This window comes from Suricata suricatta, chromosome 1 (assembly GCF_006229205.1).
Source record: "Suricata suricatta isolate VVHF042 chromosome 1, meerkat_22Aug2017_6uvM2_HiC, whole genome shotgun sequence".
Taxonomy (NCBI): Eukaryota; Metazoa; Chordata; class Mammalia; order Carnivora; family Herpestidae; genus Suricata; species Suricata suricatta.
In genome coordinates this window covers 156,489,390-156,516,485 of record NC_043700.1, presented here as the reverse complement: position 1 = coordinate 156,516,485, position 27,096 = coordinate 156,489,390, and the positions used below count along the sequence as shown (strand labels likewise).

The window sequence follows — 27,096 nt, the reverse complement described above, 5'->3', positions numbered from 1 at the left end:
CCCTGCAGAGAATTAGTGGTTTGTTAAGGGAACAGGACCCAGGCACACATAAGAATAATGTAGGTAAAAGAAAGATTGTGGTTAAGTTTGCATGGTAGGCAGAATAATGCCTCTCCCCACCCCCATTCACTAACAGTGCCCCAATCCTTAGGACCTATAAATGAATCAGCTTAGATGGCAACAGGGACATTGCAGATATAATTAAATTAAGGTCCTTGAGATGAGGAGATTATTCTGGATTATCCAGGTAGGTACAATCTAATCACATGATTGCTTAAAAATGGAGAATATTCTTCAGATGTGATAGGAAGGGAGAAGGCTGAGTCAGAGCTTATGGAAGAGCATCAACAGAGAAGCCATGCTGCAGGTTTTGAAGGTGGAGGAAAGGTCCATGAGCCAAGGAATGTGGGCAGTTACTTGAAACTGGAAAAAGCAAGGGAATGGGTTCTCCCCTCGGGTCTCCAGAAAGGAACTAGCCCTACTGACACCTCGACATTAGCCCAGTGAGACATGTGCAAACTGCTAACCCACACAGACATAAGATAAAAAAGTCTTACTGTTTGAAGCCACTATGTTTCTGGTCATATTTTATCGCAGCAGTAGAAAAAATATGGTTAGGTCTTCCTTCTTCTACCCTTGACTCCCTACATCTTACTGTTTATAATAACATCTGGAGTGATCTTATTAAAACAAAAGACAGACCATGTCTTTTTGCTGCTCAAAATGCTCCAGAGGCTTCCCATGTTATAATAACAAAAATCCTCATGATGGGCTCTAAGGCCCTGTGCTATCTGTCCCTTCAGCACTTTTAACTTCCCCCTACTCCTCTCATCCTCACTCACTCTGATCCAGCCCCACCGACCACATCTGGCATGGCTCTGCCTTAGGATTTGGTGCTTGGTGTCTCTGTGACTGGAAACCTCTTTCTTCTGTTAGCTGCCTGACTTGCTTCCGTATCTTTTTTCAGGTCCTTGTCCCAATGACACCCATCAAACAAATCTTTCATGACCACAACCAATTTGGAACTGAAGCCTCCTATTTTCAGTACCAGAATGACCTACGCAATGTTCTTGCTTTATTTTTTGTCTCAACACTTTTAGATATAATATGCAACACCATTTTACATATATTTCACTTATTTATATTGTTACTTGTTTCTTCTTCCATTAGAATGTAAGGCATGAAGTTTTTTCTATTTTATACTAATGCTTTATACTAATAATTATTTGCTGAATCTCCAGCATCTATAATGTTGCCTGGCACATAATTGATGCTGAATACATATTTTTAACACACTGAATAAAAATTATATTGGAATGAAAAAGAGGAGTAACCTCTTTTTGCTTATTCTACTATTAATCTATAAAGACATTTATATTTAATACAACCCAAGTATAAACATTTTAAAAACATATGCCTGTCTACACAAATCCACAAATTAGTAATCATATGGTTTAGGTTGGTTCACTTAGACTCACAATTAGTCTTTCTCAAGTTCAAGATCTCTCTTGAACTCATTTCTCAAAAACTTAGCATTGGTACAATGTATGAGTATCTCTGATTAGGAAGTTTGCCTTGGTGCCCTGTATGTTTCACTCATTTGGTCTTGTCAGATTGGCATATTCTTAACAATATATGTGCTATCTTTCCACAATTCTTAACTAGAGTGCATTAGACACAAAAGCTGTAACTCATTTCTCTCACCAACAATTAGTATGGTAGCCTGGAATGTAGTTTGTCAGCTCACACAAAAGTATTTTCGGATTGAATTTATTTCTTCTTTCTCTTTTTATTTCCATTTCAACCTCTATAGAATTTGCTAAGCCTTCCCTGGAGTCAGGTCTCCCTTTCTCACCCCAAATCAATATAGGTATCATTTACTTTGGGGGCTTATTGATCCACTGTACATAGGTTAAAGAGCTCATTACTAGGTTGGCACTTTATCATGAAACTTCATCAGTGAAAGTTGCCGTTCTCACAGAGGAATAGCTCTAAAACTCTTCTGCTGTCTGCCATTTGGAACTGTTTCTTTCCCATTAGGGTTTCTACCAAATGTTATTTAAACAAAATTATTTTTCCAAATTAGAGTCCTGACTGGGCAGGGTATTGAGACTAATTTATCACAGAAGGCTAACGGTGCTTTATATTTCCTCGCTCTGACATCCGTGATCTCACAGGAATCTCACCACAGTATAAAGCATGTGTAGGGTAAAAATTAACTATAACTTAGGTTTAATTAAACCCGGGGGCGATAGTGAAGGAGGTGAGGCACTGTGGTGTATTGTATTGTGATGCCCAGTATTGAGATGCTGTTCTGGAATTTTCCCAATGAGCCATGCTCATTTTCTATGATAACCCCAAGTAGACATCAGTTAGTCCTTATAGATTTTCATTGAGAGAAAATGCAACTCTTTAGAAGTAAGCCAATCCGTTTTCAGCCCATCATATGTAAAGAAGCTCTTTTAGTCAAGAAGAAAAATATCTGTGTTTGAGGGATTTTTATCCACTGGTTGGAACATAAAGTACTTTCTATTCTCATCCACATTTGACAATATAGGTAACAACATGGTATAGGAATTGCCTTGAAAAAGAATCTCTACTTTGGTGTGACAATTCCATAATAGAAGAAAACATGTAAATAAGTTACAGAACAGTGTTTCTCAAATAAATAGTAGGAACATACTGATATCATGATCTCCAGGTACCACTGTACTTCATGGGAAATAGGAGTTTGGTCATATTTCTCATGTATATTAAACAGAAAAAAGACCGAAAGTTGCTGCTACAGGGAATGATTTCCTCCTCTCCAATGATGGTATTATTACTCTGCTTTTGAGCTTTGATAGATATTTCTTATGAGCGGCCCCAATGGCAAAGTGGTTCTGCCACGTTCCCTGCTTTTTCTTTAAGCTAGACAGACATGTTTACCTGCTGATGGAAGTTTGTAGTGAGCTTTAAAACTGCAACTCTCCTCCTAAATACAAATAAAGTTCATGGTCAGCTTGTTGCATGCAAGAAATATTTCGGAGCTGGAGTTTAACTTTTTTTTTTCTCACCACACCTGCAAAGAAGTCTCTCTAGGGATGCGGAGTGGTTTTTGAGCAAGAAAGTTAAGGAGAGTCCCTCCACCGTGGAAGAATTCATGTGTATGTTTCTGCAAATGCATCAAGATTGAAGTGTTCTGTGTTGTTAGTGTTCTGCCTTAATGAGCATTAACTTAACTTCGAAACAGCCCACCAAACAATTTTCTGTAAACAAGCTTCTTAGTTAAATGCCTTATTTTTGATTGCAGAAAAGGCATTTAGTTGTAAACTCGCCTACATGATTTGATTTAAGAATATTTATATTCTATTTTACTCTGGAAACTACATAGAGACATTATCAAAAGAGGAAAATAATAAGGCAAACATGATATATACTGACTTACATCTTTTACATTAAAGTTAAATGCTCAGAGTTTCAAAGACTTAAAAGACAGTTTAAGAGAGTGCTATTTCATTTTATGTTTTCAGAGAATGGGACCTAGTTCCAATTAAGGTGCAATAAAAAGGAAATAACTAGAAAATTATTTCTAGAGAAATTTTGTTAAGGTAAATGTTTATTTAATAACATTTTAAGAATAATAACTCATGAAGGATCATGTTTATTGTATATTACTCAGTTATAAAATTATATCTAAGAGCCTAAAATTGCTGATACACATTTCAAAATTGCTTTTCTTTAAGGAGATTTGTTGACTTTTTAGGATATGGGGTCTGGGCAAGAAAAAGTTAACCAAGAAAAGCTGATTAGACTTTTTTGAGGCAAAGGAGCAGTATAATATTATTTTCCTGGTGTTTCAAGTGGTATTATGAGTGAGTCTGAAATATTTTGATTATTTTTATGTGCAACTAATTTGGGGTTTACTTTTTTAATATTTTGGAATAATTTATTATGGAGCAGTAGGTAAATGAAACATGATCTTTTTTTAAAACATCCCCTTAATGCCCATTGCCCATTTAACCCTTCCCCCCCCCCCACACCATCTGTCTACCTTCAGTTTGTTTTCTGTATTTAAAAGTCTCTTATGGTTTGGTTTTATCTTATTTTTGCTTCCCTTTTCCTGTGTTCATCTGTTGAGTTTCTCAAATTCCACATATGAGTGAAGTCATACAATGTTTATCTTTCTCTGACTGAAATACCAACATAATACCCTCTAGTTCCATCCATGTGGTTGCAAATGGCAAGATTTCATTCTTTTTCATCACCAAGTAGTGATGTAGTTGATTCCAATGTAAAGTCTGGTGTAAGTTTAAATGAAATGGCCCCCTTCTTCCTGGAAGTCTTTCCTGATTCTTCATCTGGAATCAATTATTCCTTTCTCTTCTCCCACAGAATTTTCTTGGCTTAAATAACATTTTAGTTAGCTCTGCATGTGGTTTGCCACCATGTGTTGTGGAGAACAGGGATGGTAAGTATAAGGAAGAGAAATATATAATTATATATATATATATATGTGTGTGTGTGTGTGTATATATATATATATATGTATATATACTACTTACAGCAAAAGTAAAAAGTAGAAAGCTATAGAAATAACCATCAGAGGCCAACTCTACCCAAGTATTAGAATTAAAGAAAAAACTATAAAAGAGTTGAAATTAAGAACTAAGACTTGATAACAACAGGGACTTGAAGGTATTTCTGAGGGACAGGTCAGTTTGTGTAAAGTCAAGAATGTGTAGGGGCACCTGGGTGGCTCAGTCGGTTAAGCATCTGACTTCCACTCAGGTTGTGATCTCACAGTCTGTGGGTTTGAGCCCCATGTCGGGTTCTGTGCTGACAGCTCAGAGCCTGAAGCCTGCTTCAGATTCTGTGTCTTTCTCTCTCTCTGCCTATCCCCCACTCATGCTCTGTTTCTATCTCATAATAAACATAAAAATATTTTTAAAAAGTCAAGAATGTGTGGAAGCATATACATGAGAGGAATGAAAATTAGACACTGTGTCGGTTACATGGGGTACATGTGGCGTATGGACTTAAGTGAGGCTGGAAAGTTAGGTTGTAGTGAAAGTAGTGAAATCGTGAATCATTTCAAATGTCATGCTGAGAAGGTTGGACTTGGTCTTGCACATATCGGAAGATTTAGGTGGCATTCACCCTCACTAGAGTAGGCTGCTGTAGAACAAGATCTGTCTGCACTCACATGTTTCTAAGCTAGACTCCAGGCTCCAGTGTATGCCTCAATGCATAGCATCCTAGCCTTGTGAATATTTGGTGATTGAATGCATGAATCATGCGTGAAACCACATTATTTCTGTAAAATTAAAAGCTAAGGTGCAGGAGAGGAATATGTCATGCAACAGTCTCAAAACAAGAGGAAGAAAAATGTAGAGTTAAAAGCAACTTTGCCTTGTAAATGATTTTTAAGTGTGAAAAAAGAGGACAATTTCATTACTTTGTTCTGTAATGCACACAATATGCGATTTTCTTGAAGCTGTAATTAATTAAGAGGCACAGTATCTTTATTTTAACCTCCTTTATTTGAGCCCGATTCCTCACTGTCACTGTAACCTACAGCTACTTTTGACAGTAGAACTGAAGAGGAGAAAAACTATCACTTCGACCTGAGATCATCCCTGCTGACCCACATCCCATGATGGTTAGCCAACATTGTTTATGCTTGGCTCTAAGTGCTGGTATGTGAAAAAAAACATGCAAATGACATGGCAGTAAATACCAAAGCAAGATGAAAACTCATTTCTATTGTAAGTGCCAAACCAACCAATCAAATGATGGAGAAATGTACAGGTATAGAGTATTTTATAGTCTGATTTTGAAAACTTTGTCCTGAGAGGTGAAATGCTTATTTCAGAAAGAGAGTGAAGTGACAGATGGATGCTTTTTTTTCCTTTGAAGTTAGGAATGCATTTTTACAAAGGCACCTCCTTCTCTGAAGTGTATTTCTAGATAGAAAGAGGGAGAGTGTCATTCTTTGTAGGAACTACAAAGAAACTCCAATTTGCCATTGTAATTAGTAGAGAACCTGACTTCTACTACAGACATTAAAAAATAAAATGATCAGGACTCAACCAACATTTAGCAAGTTGTCCTAAGGACTTGGCTATGAAGGTGCAGGGTGAAGGAACCCCACAGTTTCACAGGCCTTGCTAATCTGCCTTTATAAACAAGGTTGACTGTTTAGGTAACCAAATAGGGAGGGAAGTTTCCAAATAAGTTGGAATTTAAAATCAAGGTGTGATATTTTGCTTTGGTTGTGTGTGATTCAACCACAATTAACAACAAATAACCACACAGTACCTACCCAACTTCAAGGACACTCTTCTAACAGATGTGGATCTAAGAATGAATATAATCTTTCACCTAGTCTCAAGGAGTTTAAGGGATTGCGCAGGCAGACAAGTACATAGGCAAATTGGATAGCATGAATGTATTTTAAAAGGGAAGATTATGGAGAACTATAGGAGTAGGTATGAAGAGTTGAGTCCCCTCACTGATCTGAGGTAAAGAGTCAAGGTAAGATACTGGAGAAATGAAGTCTAAGCTGTTTTGAAGGCCGTTAGGAATTATCCATTTGAAGGAAGGGAGCAATAAAATGGCAGAAATGAGCAAGAAAATGGAAGCTTTGAAAGCTTTAAACTATATAATGTGACCAGAACATAAAGGGCCACAAAGGGCAGAAAGATGAAGATGAAGGAAAATGCAAGGTAGAGTATATAGAGATCTGGGAACTTAAAACATCAGTATAGGATAAACAGATTTGCACCTTGGCTACATTCATAAGACTAGGTTGAAAAAGGAAGACTGGAATGAAAGAGAGTCATGACGTTATTGCAATAGTTGGGGGAAGAATAACAGATCTCTGTCACATCCATGGCAGTGAGATGCAAAAAAAAAAATGTAAGGGAGGTAGAATTAACAGTTCTTAATAATTATGTAGGGGTGATGGGGAGGAGAAGGAAAGGATGATTTCTATTGTCCCATGTCAGGTAGGAGGTTGCACGTTCTTTGAGATCTAGAACATGGAGGATGAGCATGGAGTCTGGTCCCTTGGGGTGAAGAGAGTCATGAGGAGGGAGGGAATAAACAATGGCTGCAGAATTTGTAGGATATCCAATGAAAAATTCAAAACACTGAATTAAAGGAATTTATGTAAGAACTATTAATATATAAAAACAAAATAAGGGAAAAGCTTCTGTTCTTTATATCCTTGTGGTTAGCATTATTATGCACCTTTCAGTGTCAAATGTGAAAAACACCTGTGGCCTCCGGAAGTAGTAAAGATATATTTTACAGTCTTTGGCTGGAAATCTTTTAATAATGGTACTTATCTACATGTATCTTGAAAAACCATAATGTAAACCCTGTTGCGACTCAAATTATTTTATTGAACTCATATTTTTTGGTGTCAAAATTATTGTGTAGTAAGTTTGATACTTAGTGATTATGTTATTAGGTTACTTATTATGCTATTCTATTTAACTATATCATTGTATTGTTAAAAGAATTCCCTTTCCACAATATTGTTTTTGTTCAACACCAGAAAGTTTAGATTGTTCAAGTGTTCCTGGTCAAATTCAAATTACATTTTATATTTCTATATAGAAACTAATCAATAGCTAGTCAAGACTAGCTAAATGAGTCATATTGATTACACTAGAATGACAATAAAATATTTTAAGATATAATTTGATTAGTGTATAATAGAAAGTTTGAAAGAATTATACAAAATTACCTTTGCAACCATAACATGTAATACACACATAGGAAAACAAACCAGGCAAACTTTTTAAAAAAATATAATTTATTGTCAAATTGGTTTCCATACAACAGCCAGTGCTCATCCCCAAAAGTGCCCTCCTCACAGGCAAACTTCTGACTAGTGATCATACTACTCGGAAGGCCAACATTTTGAAAAACTATGAGGTAACATCTGTCAGGTATGAACTACATGCTGAAGATCATGGGAAATGTTTATCGTGCACTTCTTTATGAATTTTTTGCTACAGTTTATGTGATACAAAAATATTTAGTTGAATTTTTGATAAATGTATAATTTGTATACATTAAAATCCCCCTTTAAACTGTTTAGTTGTGAGTTTTTAAATGTATGTACTGTTACTTAACTTACACAATCAAGATAGAAAACAAAATTCATCATTCTAAAGCCCAATCCTGTGCCATTTTACAAGCAAGTTTTCTCCCAACCGTTAGCTCCTGGCCACTTCTGGTCTACTTTCTAGCTCTATAATTTTTCCATATAAATGGAAGCATACAGTATGCAGTGTTTTAAGTCTGGCTACTTTCACCAGCATAATGTATTTGAGATCCATCCACATTGTGTATGTCATTTTTTTTTTTTTTGGTTGAGTGTTGCTCCACTGTATAGATGTATTGTAGCTTATCATTCTGTAAAGGGATATTTGGATTATTTTTCGATGATTACAAATAAATATTCACATGTGGAGTAGTGTGAAGATAAGTTTCTAAAGTGGCTATACAATTTTGTGTTACCATCAGCAATCTATGAGTGTTCTATTGGCTTGCTTTCTTGACAGCACTTGGAATAGTCCGTGTATTTTGCAGAGACAGTTAAAAATAAGAAAATCAAAAATGAGACCAATCAAAAATAGAAAAAATAAATTTTATATTTGCTTTCACTAATGCTTTTTTTTAGATCTCTTGATTTTCTGATGTAATTTTTTTTATTTAAATAAAATGTATAGGGACACCTGGGTGGCTCAGTCAGTTGAGCATCCAGCTTTGGCTCGGGTCGTGATCTCATGGTTTGTGGGTTCAAGCCCCGCATTGGACTCAGTGCTGACAGCTAGCTCAGAACCTGGAGCCTGTTTTGGATTCTGTGACTCCCTCTCTCTCTGACCCTCCCCTGCTCATGCTCTCTCTCTTTCTCTCTCTCTCTCTCTCAAAAATAAATAAAATATTAAAAAAATTAAAATAAATAAAATGTATAAAATAAACTTATTTTATTTCAAATTCATTTAATTAACACGTAGTGTCTTAATGGTTTCAGGAGTAGAATTTAGTGATTCATCACTTACATATAACACCAGTGCTCATCTCGACACACGCCCTCTGTATTGCCCATCACACATTTAGCTCATCCCCCCACTCCCTACCCTCCAGCAACCCTCAGTTTGATCTTTGTCTTTAAGAGTCTCTTCTGATTTGTCTCCATCTCTGTTTTTATCTTGTTTTTCTTTTCTTTACCTTATGTTCATCTGTTTTGTTTCTTAAATTCCACATATGTGTGAAATCATATGATATCTTTCTGACTGACTTATTTGGCTTAGCATAATGCATTCTAGGTCCATCCACATTGTTGCAAATGTCAAGATTTCATTCTTTTTGATCACCAAGTATATATCTCATTGTATATATACATATACCACTTCTTCTTTATACATTTGTCAGTCAATAGATATTTGAATTCTTTCCATAATTTGGCTATTATTAATAGTGCTGCTATAAACATTGGGGTGCATGTGCCCCTTCAAATCAGCAGTTTTGTATCTTTTGGATAAATACTTAGTAGTGCAATTGCTGTATCATAAGCTAGCTCTATTTTTAACTTTTTGAAGAACCTCCATGCTATTCTCCAGAGTGGCTGCACCAGTTTGTATTCCCACCAGCAGGGCAAAACTATTCTCCTTTTTCTGCATCCTCGTCAACATCCATTGTTTCCTGAGTTGTTAATTTTATCCATTCTGGCAGGTATCAAGTGGTGTCTCATTGTGGTTTTGATTTGTATTTCCCTGATAATGGGTGATGTTGAGCATCTTTTCATATTGAGCATCCTTAATGTTAATCATCTGGATGTCTTCTTTGGAAAAGTGCCTGTTTATGTCTTTTGCCCATTTCTTCACTGGATTATTGGCTGGGGGGGGGGTGAGTTTGATAAGTTCTTTATCGATTTTAGATACTAATCCTTTATCTGATAGGTCATTTGCAAATGTCTTCTCCCATTCCATAGATTGCCTTTTAAGTTTGCTGATTGTTTTCTTTGCTGTGCAGAAGCTTTTTTTCTTGACAAGGTTCCAAAAGTTCATTTTTACTTGTGTTCCCCTTGAGTCCGGAGACACGTCCAGTAAGAAGTTGCTGCAGCTAAGCCAAAGAGGTTGTTGCCTGTTATCTTGTCTAGGATTTTGACGGCTTCCTGTCTTACATTTAGGTCTTTCATCCATTTTGACTTTATTTTTGTGTATGGTGTAAGAAAGCAGTCCAGGTTCATTATTCTTTTGCATATTACTGTCCAGTTTTCCCAACACTATTTGTTAAAGAGACTATCTTTTTTTTCCATTGGATATTTTTTCCTGCTATGTTGAAAATTTGTTGGCCATACATTTGTGGGTCCATTTCTTGGCTCTCTGTTCCATTAATCTATGTGTCTGTTTTTGTTCCAGTACCATACTGTCTTGATGATTACAGCTTTGTAACACAGCTTGAAGTCTGGAATTTTGATGCCTCCAGCATTGGTTTTCCTTTCCAACATTACTTTGGCTATTCCCTGATGTAATTTCAAGCTTGGTTATATCATATTCTTTCTGTATGAAAAACTTCTTTTAAAATTCCTTTAATGCAAGAACACTGGTAATGAATTCTGAGTTTTTATTTGTATAAAAGATCTATTTCCCCTCTAATTTGGAAAGTATTTTCATTGGATGTAGAATACTGAGATGATAACAGTTCCCTCCCTCTCCCCTATTCAGCACTTTAAAGATATCACTTCATTGGGGCACCTGGGTGACTCAGTTGGTTAAGCATCTGACTTCAGCTCAGGTCATGATCTCACGGTTTGTGGGTTTGAGACCCACAGCTGGCTCTGTGCTGACAGCTTAGAGCCTGGAACCTGCTTTGGATTCTGTGTCTCCCTCTCTCTCTGCCCCTCCCCTGCTTGTGCTCTTTCTCTCTTTCTGTCTCAAAAATAAACATTAAAAATTTTTTTAAAGAAAGAAAAAATAAAAATATCACTTCATCTTCTTCTAATTTACATGGCCTCCAATGGGAAATGAACTATAATTCTTATTTTTGTTCTTCTGAATGTAATGAAATAAATGTATGATTTTTTTTTTTTTTTTTGGTAATGAATTGTAACTAGTTCCCATAACTAGGAGATCCTGTTTCATGTTGAATTCGGTCATATTTTCTTTCAGGTTCTGAACACCCTACTAACTCTTCTGTTCTTTATAATAACCTCAGTCTATATATTTACTTCACTATATTCTTTATTGCTTTTTTCTTTTTCTTTATTTCTTTCTTTTTAAATAAGGTTTTGTATGATAAGAAGACTTCCATCTCTTTTTAGTATTTTTTTTTTTTTTGAGAAAGCATGAGAGTGCAAGCAGGGTAAGGGCAGAGAAAGAGAGAGAAAGAGAATTTCTAAAAGTTTATTTATTTTGAGAGAAATGGGAGGGGCACAGAGAGAGGGAGAAAATTCCAAGCAGGTTCCACACTGTCAGTGCAGAACCTGAAGTGGGGCTCAATCTCTCAAACCATGAGATCATGACCTGAGATAATATCAAGAGTCAGAAGCTTAACCAACTAAGTCACCCAGGCTCCCCTGTTTTTGAGAGAGAAAGTCTTAAGCAGACTCCACATCCAGCAAGGAGCCTAATACAGGGTTCAATCCCATAACCATGAAATCATGACCTGAGCCAAAATTAAGAGTCTAATGCCTAACAAACTAAGGCCCCCAGGTGCCACGTCTTTCCAGTTTCTTAATGTTAGTCTTTAATGACTGGTGTTAAGCAGCCCTGAGTGCCTAAAATAAATCATAGAAAAATGAATAACTGTTATTGTTTGTCTCTCAGATGTGGGGTCACTTTCATTGAGTGATCTTCTCTTCATTGTCTGGCCCTATTCTGAGCAACTTGTGTTTTCTGGGTAGCTGTTTCTTATTCTGGTCTTTATTCTCTATCACATCATGGTGATTGGGTGGTTCTTTAGTAAATTCTTTTGAAAACTTTCCCAATGGAATATTATTTTCTTTTGGACAGGAAAATAAAATCGATCGAACTCCCTCTCTGAAATATTGTCATTTACCAGCTAAAGAGCATCTGAAGGGCTTTAAACCTCTCAAGGCAACCATTGAATGGACTCTCTAAAATTTGGCTCAACGGAAATACAGCCTGTTCCTTAGTCCTTTGGCTTATGATGACTTCCTCATAAAATTGCACCACCATCAATGTGTAGCAATATCCTTACAATTCTAGATTCTTAGAATTGGAGAGAACCTCGGGGACCCTTCCTACACCGTTTCTCATGGGTTGATATCCAGCTTCTATATGATGCCTCTCACAACTACTCAGCAACCTGATTACCTTCTTCTGGGCATTCTAGTTTTTATGTCCTATTGAGATTTTTACAATATTGACTTCATCTTCTATAATTGGGAAAAACAACAAAGGATAGTATTTTCATTGAGTATTGCTTCTTTTAGCAAAATAATAATGATATCTTGACTATATTACTTTCTAGTTGTATGATATTGGGAGTTACTCTCTTTTCACCTCTCTGTGCTCATGTAAAATGAAGCCAATGATATTAATCTCTATAAATGACTTTTTAGGGGTTTTTGTAAGAATTAACTGAGTGAATATGAATAAAACCATTAGGATCGTGTTTGGCACATAATAAGAATCAGCTAATAATTTGTGTGTTGGGAAGAAAACCAATCTGGAGAAGAAACAAAAATAGCTGTGTATTAAGGATCCCAAATGTCTATGGGTTTTTCTTAAAACTTAGAATTTTCGGAAAAACTTGAAAGAGACCAAATTTCATAAGGGAGTAACTTTTAGATAGTATTGTTTTATCTTTAAGAATGACAGAGTAACCTAAAAGAAATTAATAAAAGCTGCTAAAGGTTTAGGGTTTTTTTTTATCAGTCATATTTTGTTTTTGTTCTTATTTTCCATTTCTGGAAGCCAGCAGTTGTGTTTACAATAACCCAATCTCCTCTCCTTTCCAATTTAAATGAACCCACTTTGAATCCACTTCAGATGCATGGTTTTATAATTTTATATTCACAACGTGCTATTCATCTTCTCTGAACTTGCCTTGTTACTACTGACAATCAGAATCCCCTCAGATGAATTTCACATACACTTGAAAATTAATTCTGCAAAAGGTTGCGGAGGCCATTGAATTTTTCAAAGAACACTTTCAGCTCAGATCTCAGTAGTCATCTGAATTAATATATCCAGGCTTATCTCCCACTTTTTGAATAATAAGTATATCCAAAAAGGAAATGGGAAAGATCAATAGAGAGGAAATTTTGAAAAACCTTCTGGAGTAGATGCTTCATCATTTATGCGGAAATCATTCTAAAGCCATCAGGTAAATACAAATCTAGTAAGAAACACATTCATATAAATAGTATGTTATGGATTTTTTATATTTCATTACTTCTTTAATAAAATGCATATATTTCTGGCTCTAAATTTCAAAGGTTCATACACAATAATAACTATTAATCACAAAGCAAAAATGAAGAGAATTTTCCAACTAGCCATGTTTTAGTAAGTCATCTGTTGCTGTTTAACCATACTGTGTTTCAACGAGTTTCAAATTATGTGTTCTAATCATTGTTCCTATTGCTTTTGGCTTGTAAGAGGGCCTCTTTCATGAGTATTAGTTGTCCTTCTAGGCAGCTGCCAAACAATGGCATAATTTCTTGTTTTGACAAATTTCTGACAAAATGGATAAATCCTTAATAGCCAGAACGGTAGGTGGGTCATGGAGAAAATAAACATCATTTTCCAAGGAGTTCAAATTATCTACCTTATGTATTATTAAGAGATATTAACTCAGCTGCTGAAGTAAAGCTTGATGAACTGGTTTAAAGGCATTTGCTTCCTGGGGCACCCTGGTGGCTCAGTTAAGTCTCTGACTCTCAATTTTGGTGCAGGCCATAATCTCAGTTCATGAGAGCCCTGTGTAAAGCTCTGTGCTGACAGCGTGGAGCTTTCTTGGGATTCTCTCTCTCTTTCTCTCTTTCTGCAAAATCCACACCACTCCCATCCCCATTGTGTGCCTGCGCAAACCCTCTTTCTCTCTCTCTCTCAAAATAAATAACTTAGAATAAAAAAAGGTGTTTGCTTCCTGAAGTGTCAGGGGTGAGGCAAATGCTTTTGACTATGAGCTACTTTGAATATTATTGTTATGATCATTGAAGTTAAATCATGTAAAAGTTCTTTGAAAACATTAAATCATTCTGCAAGTGTGATATGTTTTGGTAGACTATGGTTTACCATTAATGTTTTTAGCAGAATATGGATATAATCAGATTTATTTTAGGATGATTAAACTACGTGAACATAGTTTGAAGGCCTACAGTGGGGAGAAATTACAGATTCGGTTATTGGCTTGTGAGTGAATCAATGGGAAAAGAACGAATAGGACAAATAATATGGCAGTGGGTAAGTTAAGTGATCATTAAAGTTCCTTTAATATTAACATTCCTAATGAGAATCTGATAAACACACGCACACACAACTATGCCTTGCCATACATTACACACAATTTTGCATGATTTTTCTCTAAATCTATAAATACTTAAACTTCATACAGAATGTGAGAGAGAAGGAAATGCTATATAACCAGATGTTTGGGTGCAGGTTGATTGGGAAAAATGATGGCATCTCAATAAAAATAAGAACTGGAAGAGGAACTTGCAGGTGATAGCCTGCAAAAAGCTCAGGGGCTAAGATAGGAAAACTATGACAGATAAAATGTTAGATGTTTTTAATTTTAGAGGCTAAAAAGATTTACAAAGGGAGATATGTGTGAGGCATATCACTTGGGATCTTGATGCTCATGAGCACGGTCAATTTAGAGAGTTAACTCTAACTTTGGGAGTTGTCTGCATACAGAAGATAAATGTTGGGAATATTGAAAACTTATGGAGTAATTCATTTCTGACCTTTTGACAATTCTACTTTTTCAATACCAAGAATTAAACTAGGCCTTTGCTTGTGCATTTTTAGGCCCTTATCATTACTGAAGCACTCATCTGCAAAGCTAGTGTCATTGTGTAAGTCCCTGTGAGCTGAAATGGATCAGCCAGAAGCAATAAGAGGAAAGGGTTAGCACTGCAGTAGAAGAAGGAAGCCAGAGATCAGAGGTTAAGGACCAAAAGAGTGATACTAAACATTGCAAAGGAAGCTGTAATTAGTCAAGGTGTAAAATGAAATTAATTAGTTCAGGAATAGTTGTGAACCTAAGGAGTCAATAGATTGAGGTTAATGGTTTGGAGCTATATTTGAGAACACAGCAAGTTGTGAAAAGACTTTTTAAAGATATTGGGCCAGATCTGATAGTAGGACATATTTACCAAGATAATCAGCCCATTCCCCATCTTCACTATGTTTTTCATCAATGTCTCCCATTCTAACTATGTGCAAATCTCAAGATACACTGCTAACCTTACCTACTCTTATCACTAAATAAAGCTTTCTTCCATAAGCATCAGTAACTTCATTTCCTGAACACATACAATGCTAGCTTTTTCTTTTGCTAACTGCATTATAACATAACAAAAAAGATGCACAAGCCATAAGTTTATATCTTTTGAATAATGCTGTTTTTGATATATCTTTGTCAAATCTCTCCCTAGTAAAAAAAAAATTTAAATCATGGTGTTAATTAAATAAGTTTATTAGAGTCAGTTCCAATAAACCATAGATATTTTGTTCCAAAGGCATTGAAGGGAATCTATTTTATAAGTGAGAAACATTGTTGTTAATGGTATATAAGCTTGGATCTGACTTTCACTCAATTAAAACTTTTTAAAATATTAACAGAAGACAAGTTTGGGAAATCACACCTGCTTTGGTACTGGTAGAATGATGGCTCTTTAAACACCATCAGCTTTGCCAGTGGAAACTAAAAGATGAAGCAACATTGTTTATTTAGAGAACCAGTTGCCAAAGTGTGAAAGTGAGTTTCAATTCATTCAACAAATACTTATTGAGCTCTTACCATATGTCATGGACTTTTTAACCTATATTTCTCTGAAAAAGCTAGGTGAATTTCATCTATGAGGCAAGTGAATTCAGATTATAAGTGCAAAGAAGAAGGTTTACAATAGAAAGATATAACATGAAGCCGGAACCTTTTATTCCTATAAGAACAAAATTGAACTGGATCTAGTTAGCAATACCTCTCATTGTGGGTTGGGGGGAGGATGATGTATTCATTTTTATTTGTTCTTCAGAAGACTGTATCTCTGGTAAAAATTAGTTTCAGTTTGGTATGTCATTATATTGCTCTATGACTTAAAGTATAGGGGGTATAATTATAGTTAAAAATATTTTTTGCAACTTCTCATAGTATCTGGTATTCTTAACTTTATGAGGGGATAAAGACAGTCCTAAGTGAGGTCTGTATCCAACTAAGAAATAAGCTGTGACGGGTCACCTGGGTGGCTCAGTCACTTAAGCATCTGTCTTTTGATTTGGGCTCAGGTCATGATCTCATGATACATGGGTTTGAGACCCACATTAGGCTCCGTGGGGAGCCAGCTTGAGATCCTCTCTCTCTCTCTCTCTCTCTCTCTCTCTCTCTCTCTTACTCTCTCTCTGCACCTCCCCAGGTGGTGCTCATGAGCATTCTCTCTCTCAAAATACATAAACTTTAAAAATAAAAAAGCTATGAGGATCAAAACAGAACTATAAATTTCTTAGAGACATAAACTCATGCATTTAAGAATATATATCAGAATTTATTTCAGGGTAAGATTGGTCTTTCTTAATGTCATGTTGGAAGGTGGAGGGTAGTAGAATTAGAAACTTGAAGTTGGTGCCTAGGCTGCCATTCCATCGCCTGCCAAAGAGATCCTTACTAGAAATCCGATAAGCCTAGGAGGTTTTTAATTATGTCTAATTTGAAAACTCATTTGGCATATCAGATGTCCTATTTTCTCTTGCTTCCCCCAGTGAATAAAAAGTAGTATGCTACTGTTTTGACTATATAGCAGAATGTACTAGACCTTTGGAGGGAGCCATACAGATCTTGGTTTGGTTATCTGATCCTCCCTGTACTGACTTATATCATCTTAGCCCAGTTATTTATACCTCTGGAGCCTCACTTATTTATTAAGTCTGGGGATGAAAATGGAAATAATGCATAGAATGACAATGCCTGTCAGTTTCTTTCCCTTTTTGTGATGGATAGTCAGTATCCATAATTGATCCTTTCAGTTATTCATTTAACTGGTTAGTTCAATTCCATCCGTGAACATTGAGCATCTACCCTATGCCAGACACTGCATTAAGCACTGGGGAAGGAGCAGTGAAGTAAAAACGCCTTGCCCTTAGGGAGCTTATATTCTTATTTGTGAGATGTTATTGCATTCCTTTAAAAAAAATTTTTTTTAATGTTTATTTTTGAGAGAGAGACAGACAGAGTATGAGTGGGAGAGGGGCAGAGAAAGAGGGGGACACAGAATCCAAAGCAGGCTCCAGGCTCTTAGCTGTCAGCCTAGAGCCCAATGCAGGACTCAAACTCGCAGACTGTGAGATCATGACCTTAGCCAAAGTTGGACGCTAAAATGACTGAGCCACCCAAGCGCCTCTACTCCATTCTTATTAAGAAAGTTAATCACAAGCTTGCTTCGGAAGTTATAAACATATAATTATAAAATTATTTAAGTTAAAATATTTCTATTTCTAGGGGTGCCTGGGTGGCTCGGTCGGTTAAGCCCCTGACTTCGGCTCAGGTCAGATCCTAGTTCGTGGGTTTGAGCCCCGCGTAGGGCTCTGTGTCGACAGCTAGCTCAGAGTCTGGAGCCTGCTTCTGGTTCTGTGTCTCCTCTCTCTCTGCCCCTCCCCCTCTCATGCTCTTCTCTGTCTGTATCAAAAATAAATAAAACATTAAAAATTTAAAAAATATTCCTATTTCTAAATCCATCTTTCTTTTTTCTCTTACTTTCTTTCTTTTAGCCCTTTCTGTTTTCCCTTCAAACTTCATACTTAAACTTGAAATGAGTTAGAGGGTTGGGTGATGAGGGTATACAAAAGTGTACATCCCTACCTTCAAGAAGCTGATTGTCACAACAAGGAAAGAAAACATATAATTATGAGTAATAGCTCAAATCATGTTATAAAGCATAATTACACATTAAATGATAAATAGCAATATAGCCAATGCACACTCAGAAAAAGGATAAATATAAGTCAATGGAATTTGCCAAATAAACTTCAAAAAGAGGTGGAATTTAAGTCTTTTAAAGCATTAGTAAATTTTAGAGACATGGAGAGAGGAAGAACAATCATGAAAGGGTAATTTTTTTTCCTCTCAGCTCCTAATGCCCAGGTTCCTAATTAGTATCATTACTCTAGTTGTGCTAGATTTCAGATTGATAAAACACCTTGTCAGTTTGGCAAAGCACAACCTGGAAACAAACTAAAGATTTCTGTTGGCTTCATCAATAAATCCAAATTTCCCAGGTATCATTTTTGATTATTCAATTTATTCAGCTATAAATGAGAAGGATCCTTACAGTTTCGCTTTTAAATAACAGAATATATAGAGTGTCCTTAGACTGTGTATGGTCGGGTGGGGTCCGCCCTCTACTACGGAGACCAGAAGGTAAGATCTGTGTCCACAGCCTCTTGGCAATTTGTTATGACTGACAAGCCTCAGGTTGTTCTACTCTGATGGTTAGGGTTATCCACCTGAGTTAGGGACGCATGTGCAGTTTGCAGTCCGCTGGCTCTGAAATACTCCACCGCAGCTCACCAGCAGCATGCATTGTTCATGCCTTTACTGTCTTCACCCCTGTGTACAGTGGTTTTTTTAGGCAGTTAAGTATCCAGAGTCTACCAAGCGAGGGCTTTAAACCTCCCTGGCCACCCTTTACTTTCTGCACGGGCCATTCTCCGAGTACCGTCAGAATGCGTGCAGCAGTTGAGAACTAGTTGGCTCAGATATGGGACTCTAGCCTTGGTTCCTTTCAAAGTTAGTTCCTAAATATTTGGGGGAAGGAGGCCTTTCTCTCCCTGCTCTTGGCAGTCCCTCCATGCCAAAGTTAAGTACTAAAAGTGTCAGTGAATCACAGCGTTCATCCCCACCCCTACCTATATTTTTTGTGGCCATCTGCCTGTAATTCTGGGCATGCAATATTAGGTAAATTGTCCAAGAATGTGTTTTTCCATTCATCTTCATCAAGGAGGCAGATCATTGAATTTATGCCCAGGTTTTTGGCATGTGGCTTTTCTAATTTATTAGTTTGTGGCATTATTGCCAGTTTTTTGTCTGTTTTGATATTGTCACAGGTATTTTAATAAGAATCCTGAGAGTCATTTATCAATTCACCCCCATGATGACTGGAAAGTTTCTCCAGCTTTCATTTTTGAAATCAGGACCAGCTATATAATTTGTGTGGCCTGGTGCAAAGTGAAAACATGAAGTCCCTTGTTCAAAAACTCTTCCCAAGGGCCCATGAGAACAGAGCGCTCAACAAACATGCCAGCCTTCTCAGTGCAGGACCCTGAGCATCTGCTCACAAAGCTGGTGCTGCTGAAAACTGTCTCCATCTTCAGCTTTGATGCCTTTGCTGTCTCCCAGTGTTCTCTTTCTTTCTCCTAGAGCTTCTCCGTGCCTTAGCGGACTGCATTCCTCTTCTCCTTAAAGTCCCTATGTACAGGTGTGCCCGAGATTACACCTCCAGCTTCCTCACATTCTTTTTCTACCATGTAATTCCCAGAAACGCCAACTAGTTTAATGATCCCAATCACTCCTCCTCTCTGAGGATGGCTCTAAATTTACTACCTCCAGCCTTCCGGGTTCCCCTAAGTATGAAGCACAAATTTCTAATTGCAAAGAGACATGTGCACTGATAGCTGAAACACCTATAGTGGAATCCTTCATCTTACCCCTTATTAACCTCATTCTTTCACATGAATTTTTCTTACTTGGACTCTTTGAATATTGCCTCTCCCTGGCTTCACAAATCTAAGTAACAATCAACCTTTTATTATTATTATTTTTAATTTGGGTCACTAAATCAGTATTTTCCTGTTTTTTTCCATTTATTCTATTTTGTTTTGTTCTACATTGTCTGAGTGTTTTATGTACTTTAAATCTATTTTTAAATACAGAGTTATCAGGGGAGGGACAGAAAGAGAGAAAGAGAGAGACTCTGCCAGCACAGAGCCTGATACAGGGTTGGAACTTATATACCATGAGATCATGACCTGAGCCCAAACCAAGAGTGGGACACTTAACTGACTGAGCCCCCCAGGTGCCCCAGAACTTTAAATCTATTTTCGGGGGGGGGTGCCTCAGTTGTTTAAGCATTCCATTTCAGCTCAGGTCATGATCTCATGGTTTGTGAGTTCCAAGCCCCACATCGAGCTCTCTGCTATCAGCATGAAACCCCCTTCAGATTCTCTCTCTCTCTTTCTGTCTCTCACTTACTCTGCCCCTCTCCTGCTTACACTCTCCCTCTCTCAAAAAGAAATAAATATTTAAAAAATTTAAAAATCAATCAATCAATCGCTTTTTGGATGAGGGTAGAGAATAAGATTTAGTAAAATAAATAAGATCTTAACAAAAGTGAGTTTGGGAAAATAGATGAAAACATCAAAAATACTTTTTAAGATATGTTCAACTTATATCACCTTTAAATATTAGGTAATATACTTGGTTTTCATTTATTATTATTTTTAATTTTAGAGAGAGGGAACACATGAATGGGCAGAGGGACAGAGAGAGAGAATGCTAAGCAGTCTCCCTGCCCAGTGTGGAGCACAAGGTGAAGCTCAACCCCACGACCCTGAGATCATGACCCAAGCCAAAATCAAGGGTCATACATTCAACCACTGAGCCACTCAGACACTCCCTTGATTTTCATTTTTGGTATTAAATTGTAGGAAACATCCCTTTTAAGAATCAACTAAAAATGATTTTCATATATTTTGATGTATGTAAAAAATCATAACTTTCATAATGCATAAATTTTGAACTGGAAAAGACTCTTTTTGAAATATCAGGATTATTTAATCAAAACTATTGTGTTGACAAAATATTGTAAAACAAAGCACAACCATTAGAATTTTCTCTGATTTTTAAACAGGAATATCATTTCCCAACTGTTATAATTTTAATTCTGTGTTACATCAATGCTAAAACAAACCCCATGACACTATGCTTTTCTTTGTGTTATTACTTTATATCTTCCCATTTTATTAACTTCATGTTATTCTTACTGTTAGTGACCATGTTAGTTGGGCTGCATCATGTCGCCAAGGACAACTTTGGAATATTTTATACATTTAACCGAATAAGCCATTTATAGCATTGGCGTTCTATCTTGCTAATTTGAGGAAAAGCAAGCTTCAACGCTTAAAAATATTTTTGCAAATAGCCTGTGATTTTTAACTGTTGCTTTCATTTGAACATTTTATAACAAAATAAACTGCTAAGGTTGGTATACTCTACAGCTAGTTACTTAATGCAGTATTTATGGGCTTCAGAAAGGGAAAGGTTTTGTTTTCTTAAGAATTATTTTTCTGTTCTGCTAGTGAAGTATTTGCAAGCTCATTTCTAGCCAAAGACATCTATCTCAATTATTTGAATTGGCTCCCTGCAGATAACCCTTAATATGCAATATTATTCACTTACAAAATAGTTGCCACAGACATCTGCCAGTACTCTACCTGGCAGCAAAGATGTGTAAAACCATTTCAGATTATGGCTTTGGACACACAATGAATATCACTATACCATAGTGTTCAGTGCTATGATTTTTCTTCATTCACTCTCTCTACTAATCTGGCCTCCTAAATCAGCAGAATTATCACAGCTAAATATTTTGGAACATGTAACAGTGAATTAGCATGGCTGTTAAACTAGGTGGGAGAGAAAAAGGTATACATTTACAAATTTTTCTTAGAGGTTTCTGATTAGATATTATGGTTTATTGGTTCTATATTTCTTACTGTTGTAATGATCATGCTCTGGACTTTTTTTTGGGCAAGGAAAACAAAATACAAGCTGTTAGAAAGCTCAGAAGATACCATGTCTGTGTATAGCGGAGGAGTCACTATATTTTTTAATAGTATTTTATGCCGTGTTTTTATATATTGCATTACACTTTTATATTACGAGAGAAGCAGGTCCTCTGAGTTTTTTAGAAAAATATTTCAGTTGGTTTTGAAGTCCATGGACATCAAAGCATGCACATTAGAGATGGAGTCCAACCACCTCTAACATGCATGATTGAGCCATGTGACATGTGCCATCAGACTTCCCGATCTTTGCAGGAGGAGGACTTTGTGTTCTGGATACCTCCCTTGAGCCCCACTGGCTGCTGGGGAGGTTGCTGCCTTCCACTGGGATGAGCCATTTGTCAAGATTCAGTTCAGATACATTCTCCTCTGCAAAGTCCTCTCTAATAACTATCACTGTTTATCATTAACACATTTCAACTCAGACTCCTACCCAATAGTGTATTTAACAACATCTTGGAACTTAGGTAATGACAATAGATTTGCAATCTCTCTGGTTCGAGCACTTAATAACACTAGCATTTAGTAGCCATAGGGCTACTTGTTGGTGTTAGGTTCCAGAAAACATCTCTGTTAAAGAATCAATAGAAAAATCCTTCTTCTGTTTTGGTTATGAAATCCCATATAATGCCCCATAATAAGGTCTGACTATGAACTACACTGGGAGAAAATTATTTATAGTACATATGACTGTTTTTGTAGTAATACTTGCAATCTGTACATGCATATGAAAATATGCTCTACCAGATTTAAAACTTACGAAATTCCTGTAGTTAAGACAGTGTGATATTGATATGGGAAGAAATGAATAAAGGAACAAAAATACATGTATATGTAAATGTATCTATCTATACATAAAGAAAATTTGGTATACAATAGGGATGGCTTTACAAATTGGGGGAGGGAAGATTGACTATTTAATGAGAATGTGCTGGAAAATTGATTATAAATATGAGATAATACAGCATTCTATTTTTAATTACTTTTATAATGTTTATTTTTGAAAAGAGAGAAAGAGACACAGTACAAACAGGGAGACGGGGAGAGAGAAAGGGAGACACAGAATCCGAAGACAGGCTCCAGGCTCTGCACTGTCAGCACAGAGCCTGACATGGATCTCAAGCTCACAAACTGAGAGATCATGACATGAGCTGAAGTTGGACGCTTAATGAACTGAACCACCCAGGAATCCCAAAATTCAATTTTTATTCATATTTAACTGTAAATAAATTTCAGATATACATATCTGAAAAAGTAACACATTCAAATTTACTAGAAAATAGAGGCAGGCATATGACTTCAGGAGACAAAATAGTTTTTAAACAAAATACAAAAAGACAAGACACAAAATAAAAATTTGCTAAAATTGACCACATCAAAATTAAAGCATTAACTTCAACCTAAGACACCATGAATGAAGTTAAAACGCAACATTCAAGCTGAGGGAAGATTTACAAAGTATATATAAATACAGAGCATTACTATCTGTAATATATAAAACTACCCAGTAGAAAGTTAGGTAACATATTTTATTTTTTTAATGTTTTATTTATTTTTGAGAGAGAGAGAGAGAGAGAGAGAGAGAGAGAGACAGCATGAGCAGGGGAGGGTCAGAGAGAGAGGGAGACACAGAATCCGAAGACAGGCTCCAGGCTCTGAGCTAGCTGTCAGCCCAGAGCCAGACGTGGGGCCTGAACCCATGAACCAGGAGATCATGACCTGAGCCAAAGCCGGATGCTTAACTGACTGAGCCACCCAGGCACCGCAGGAAACAGATTTTAAAAGGTAGCAGAAAAGAAAACCCATAAGGCCAACAAGCACCTAAAAGAGGTTCAATGTAAGTAGTAATCAAGGAGATGCAAAATAAAGTAATAAGACATTATGAAATATTCATTATGTGAATACAAATGAAGGTGTGAACTGATAGTGGTGAGAGGCTAGAGAAACAGGCACACACTTGTACTGCAGGAAGACGTGCTCATTGGTACGAGCCTTATATTGACCATAGATTGTATGGTTGACGATGTGTTTGACATTCAACCCAGTGGATCCCACTTCTGGCTGTGCACCCAAGAGAACCGAAACTCATAAACATGAGGAGATATGCACTGTAATGTTCACTGCAGCATTGTTTGTTTAAGAAAATATTGGAAACAAATTCACTCTTCATTATGGAAGCATGGATTAGCAAATTGTAGCATACTTATAATGAAATGCTTAAAAATGAATGAACGAGTGCTACCACACATCATCACATCTACATCTCAGAAATTTAATTTTGAGCAGAATATATATTGTGGAAAGATATGTAATATATAACTTATATAATATTTGAGAAGTTACAAGAGAATTATGTATACTTTCAGATTATATATACATGAACTAATAGTATAAAACATAGATGTAAAAGCAAAACATCAAAATCAGCTTATAGTTACTTTGGCAGTGAAATTTGGAAAAGGATTCTGGGAGCATGCAATATTCTTCAACTAAATTGGTAATTATTTACTATAAATAATCAAAATCAAATATAGCAAACTGTTAAGATTTAATAAAATTGGGTAAGTTCTTAGTGCATTATCTGCTGTTATTTTCTGTAACCTTAAAAATAGTTCATAATAAAAAATGCATCTTCTTTACAAAAAAGCCCATTGCATGCCCCTTAAATATTGTTTCCTAGATGGTTTAAAAAGGTTTTGTTTTAGGGGGCATCTGGGTGACTCAGTCGGTTAAGCATCATCCGACTCTTGATATCAGCTCAGTCCATGATCTCTCAGTTGGTGGGATCAAGCCCTGAACTGGATTCTCCACTGAAAGCATAGAGCCTGCTTGGAATTCTCTCCCTCTTTCTCTGCCCCTTCCCACACTCTCCCTCTCTCTCTCTGTCAAAATAAATAAATAAATAAAAATAATAGTAATAAAGAGTTTTATTTTCAAAAATTATAATATAAATGTATATAACATATAAATACATATGAATACCATTACACTGAGATGAGCAGTACTTAGATATTTGTCTGTGAAGATATATTTTGCCTATAGAATGGATTCCATCTCTGAGGATGTATATGCAAACCAATTTCATTCAGTGTAGACATATTCAAATTATTTTATGTAAGTGAAAGAAAATACTTATTTAGTGGTGCGCCTGGATGACTAGTTGGTTAAGTGTTGGATTTCAGCTCAGGTCATGGCCTTGTGGTTCATGAGTTCGAGCCCCACAACTGGCTCTCTGCTGTCAGCACAGAGCCCGATTGGGATCCTCTGTCTCCCCCTCTCTCTTCCCCTGCCCTGCTCATGCTCTCCCTCTCTCAAAAATAAACAAACATTAAAGAAATTTTTTAATAAAAAAAAAATGAGCACCTGGGTGTCTCAGTCAGTTGAGCATCTAACTTGGACTCAGGTCATGATCTCGTGCTTCATGGGTTCAATCCCCATGTCAGGCTCTGTGCTGACAGCTCAGAGCCTGGAGTCTGCTTCGGATTCTGTGTCCCTCTCTCTCTGCCCCTCCCCAACTCATGCTCTGTCTCTCCCTCTCAAAAGTAAATAAACATAATAAAATTTTTTTAAAAAGAAAAGAAAAGACTTTTTGGAACTTTGAGGTGGTTTCCTTAGAGAGACATAAATAATTATGGTAAATGAACATCAAATATGTACAGTCCATGCCCTTTGACTTGAATACATCCTTTGATTTGAACACATCTCAAAATATTTAATTTCTTAATGACTTAATTGTTAATAATTAATATGAATTTGTTAGGTTTGAGTTTTTTGTGAATTAAAGAAAAAATAGACATTTCTATTGTCTGGTTTTGTAATCCACTTCCATGACGTCTAGATCTTTAATTCCTCTCCAGCTTACTGTTCCGGCTTTTCGACTTCACAAACAGCCGAGAGCAGAGCTTCTGGGGAAACCCTGTCAGCATTTAATGTGATCACTCTGTCACCGTAATATTGCCCAGAGCAGCACTTCCAAAATCACATAACTGGATTTCTGCTTGAAAACTTGGAACCATCTGTGGTCAAACACTTTTTCTGCAGAGAGGTTTAAAATTTTAGTTGACAATGTTGACTCTCAATTTGCTGAATTCACTCTGGGTGAAATAACTTCCACACTGTTTTGGTTCTTCATTTTTTACAGGAAAATTACTTTTTTTGCATTTGATGTAGTAGGCAACTGAAAGGGTAAAAAGAGAATTCAAAGACATCACGGAAATAATAATTTCTGAAAGCAGCCACCACTCCCATGGTTGGTGAAATAAGGGAAGAGGTTAGAATTATTAAAGCAGACACCTGGGGATGGGGTGTCTGGGTGGCTCAGTCGGTTAAGCTCTGACTTCCGCTCAGGTCATGATCTCACAGACTGTGAGTTCAAGTCTCTCATGGGGCTCTGTGCTGACAGCTCAGAGCCTGGAGCCTGCTTCAGATTCTGTTTCCCTCTCTCTCTCTCTCTCTCTGCCTCTCCCCCAACTCGTTCTCTGTCTTTGTCTCTCAAAATAAAATATTAAAGAAAAAAAATGTTTTTTCATTTTTTTGGACATGGATGTATTTAATGAGTTAGAGTAAATCTTTAATCTTTTTTTAAAGGTTTACAAATGTTTAGTACACAACAAAATACAAAGCACTTGGAATTTAGAAAATCAAGTAGGTCAGGATTCCATAGATTAAAACCCTTAAAAGACACAGTATTCCTAACACGTAAATTAGAAAACAAAAAGCACCAAGGACAAAGCCACAGGAAATCAGATCTCAGCCAGAATTCATCCTGAACAATCTGGATTGGTTTTTTTTTTCATTAATATACCCTTTATTCTGAGATTCTTTTTTTTTCCATTTTAATTTTTTTAACATATGCAATTATTTTCCATCATTTACAATACAGTAGTTACTCCAAACAGACAAGCAAAGTAAAAAATCAAAACACCAACTTCTATTTCATGTAATTAGACTTATACAGAAATTAGAAGGTTAAGTAACAACTAGTTAATCACCTAATTTCACAGCTAAAGAAAATGCAAAATGTTTATTCACTCATGATGTGGTTTCATCTTAGCTTGGGCAAACCATG

At 36.4% G+C, this 27,096-nt stretch overlaps 1 protein-coding gene across 1 annotated transcript in view; it reads left to right on the top strand.

Moving 5' to 3' along the window:
• The window catches only part of GABRB1 (gamma-aminobutyric acid type A receptor beta1 subunit), a 373,510-nt gene that overhangs the window by 59,452 nt on the left and 286,962 nt on the right, over positions 1-27,096 (top strand). The gene's annotated exons all lie outside the window — the stretch shown is intronic.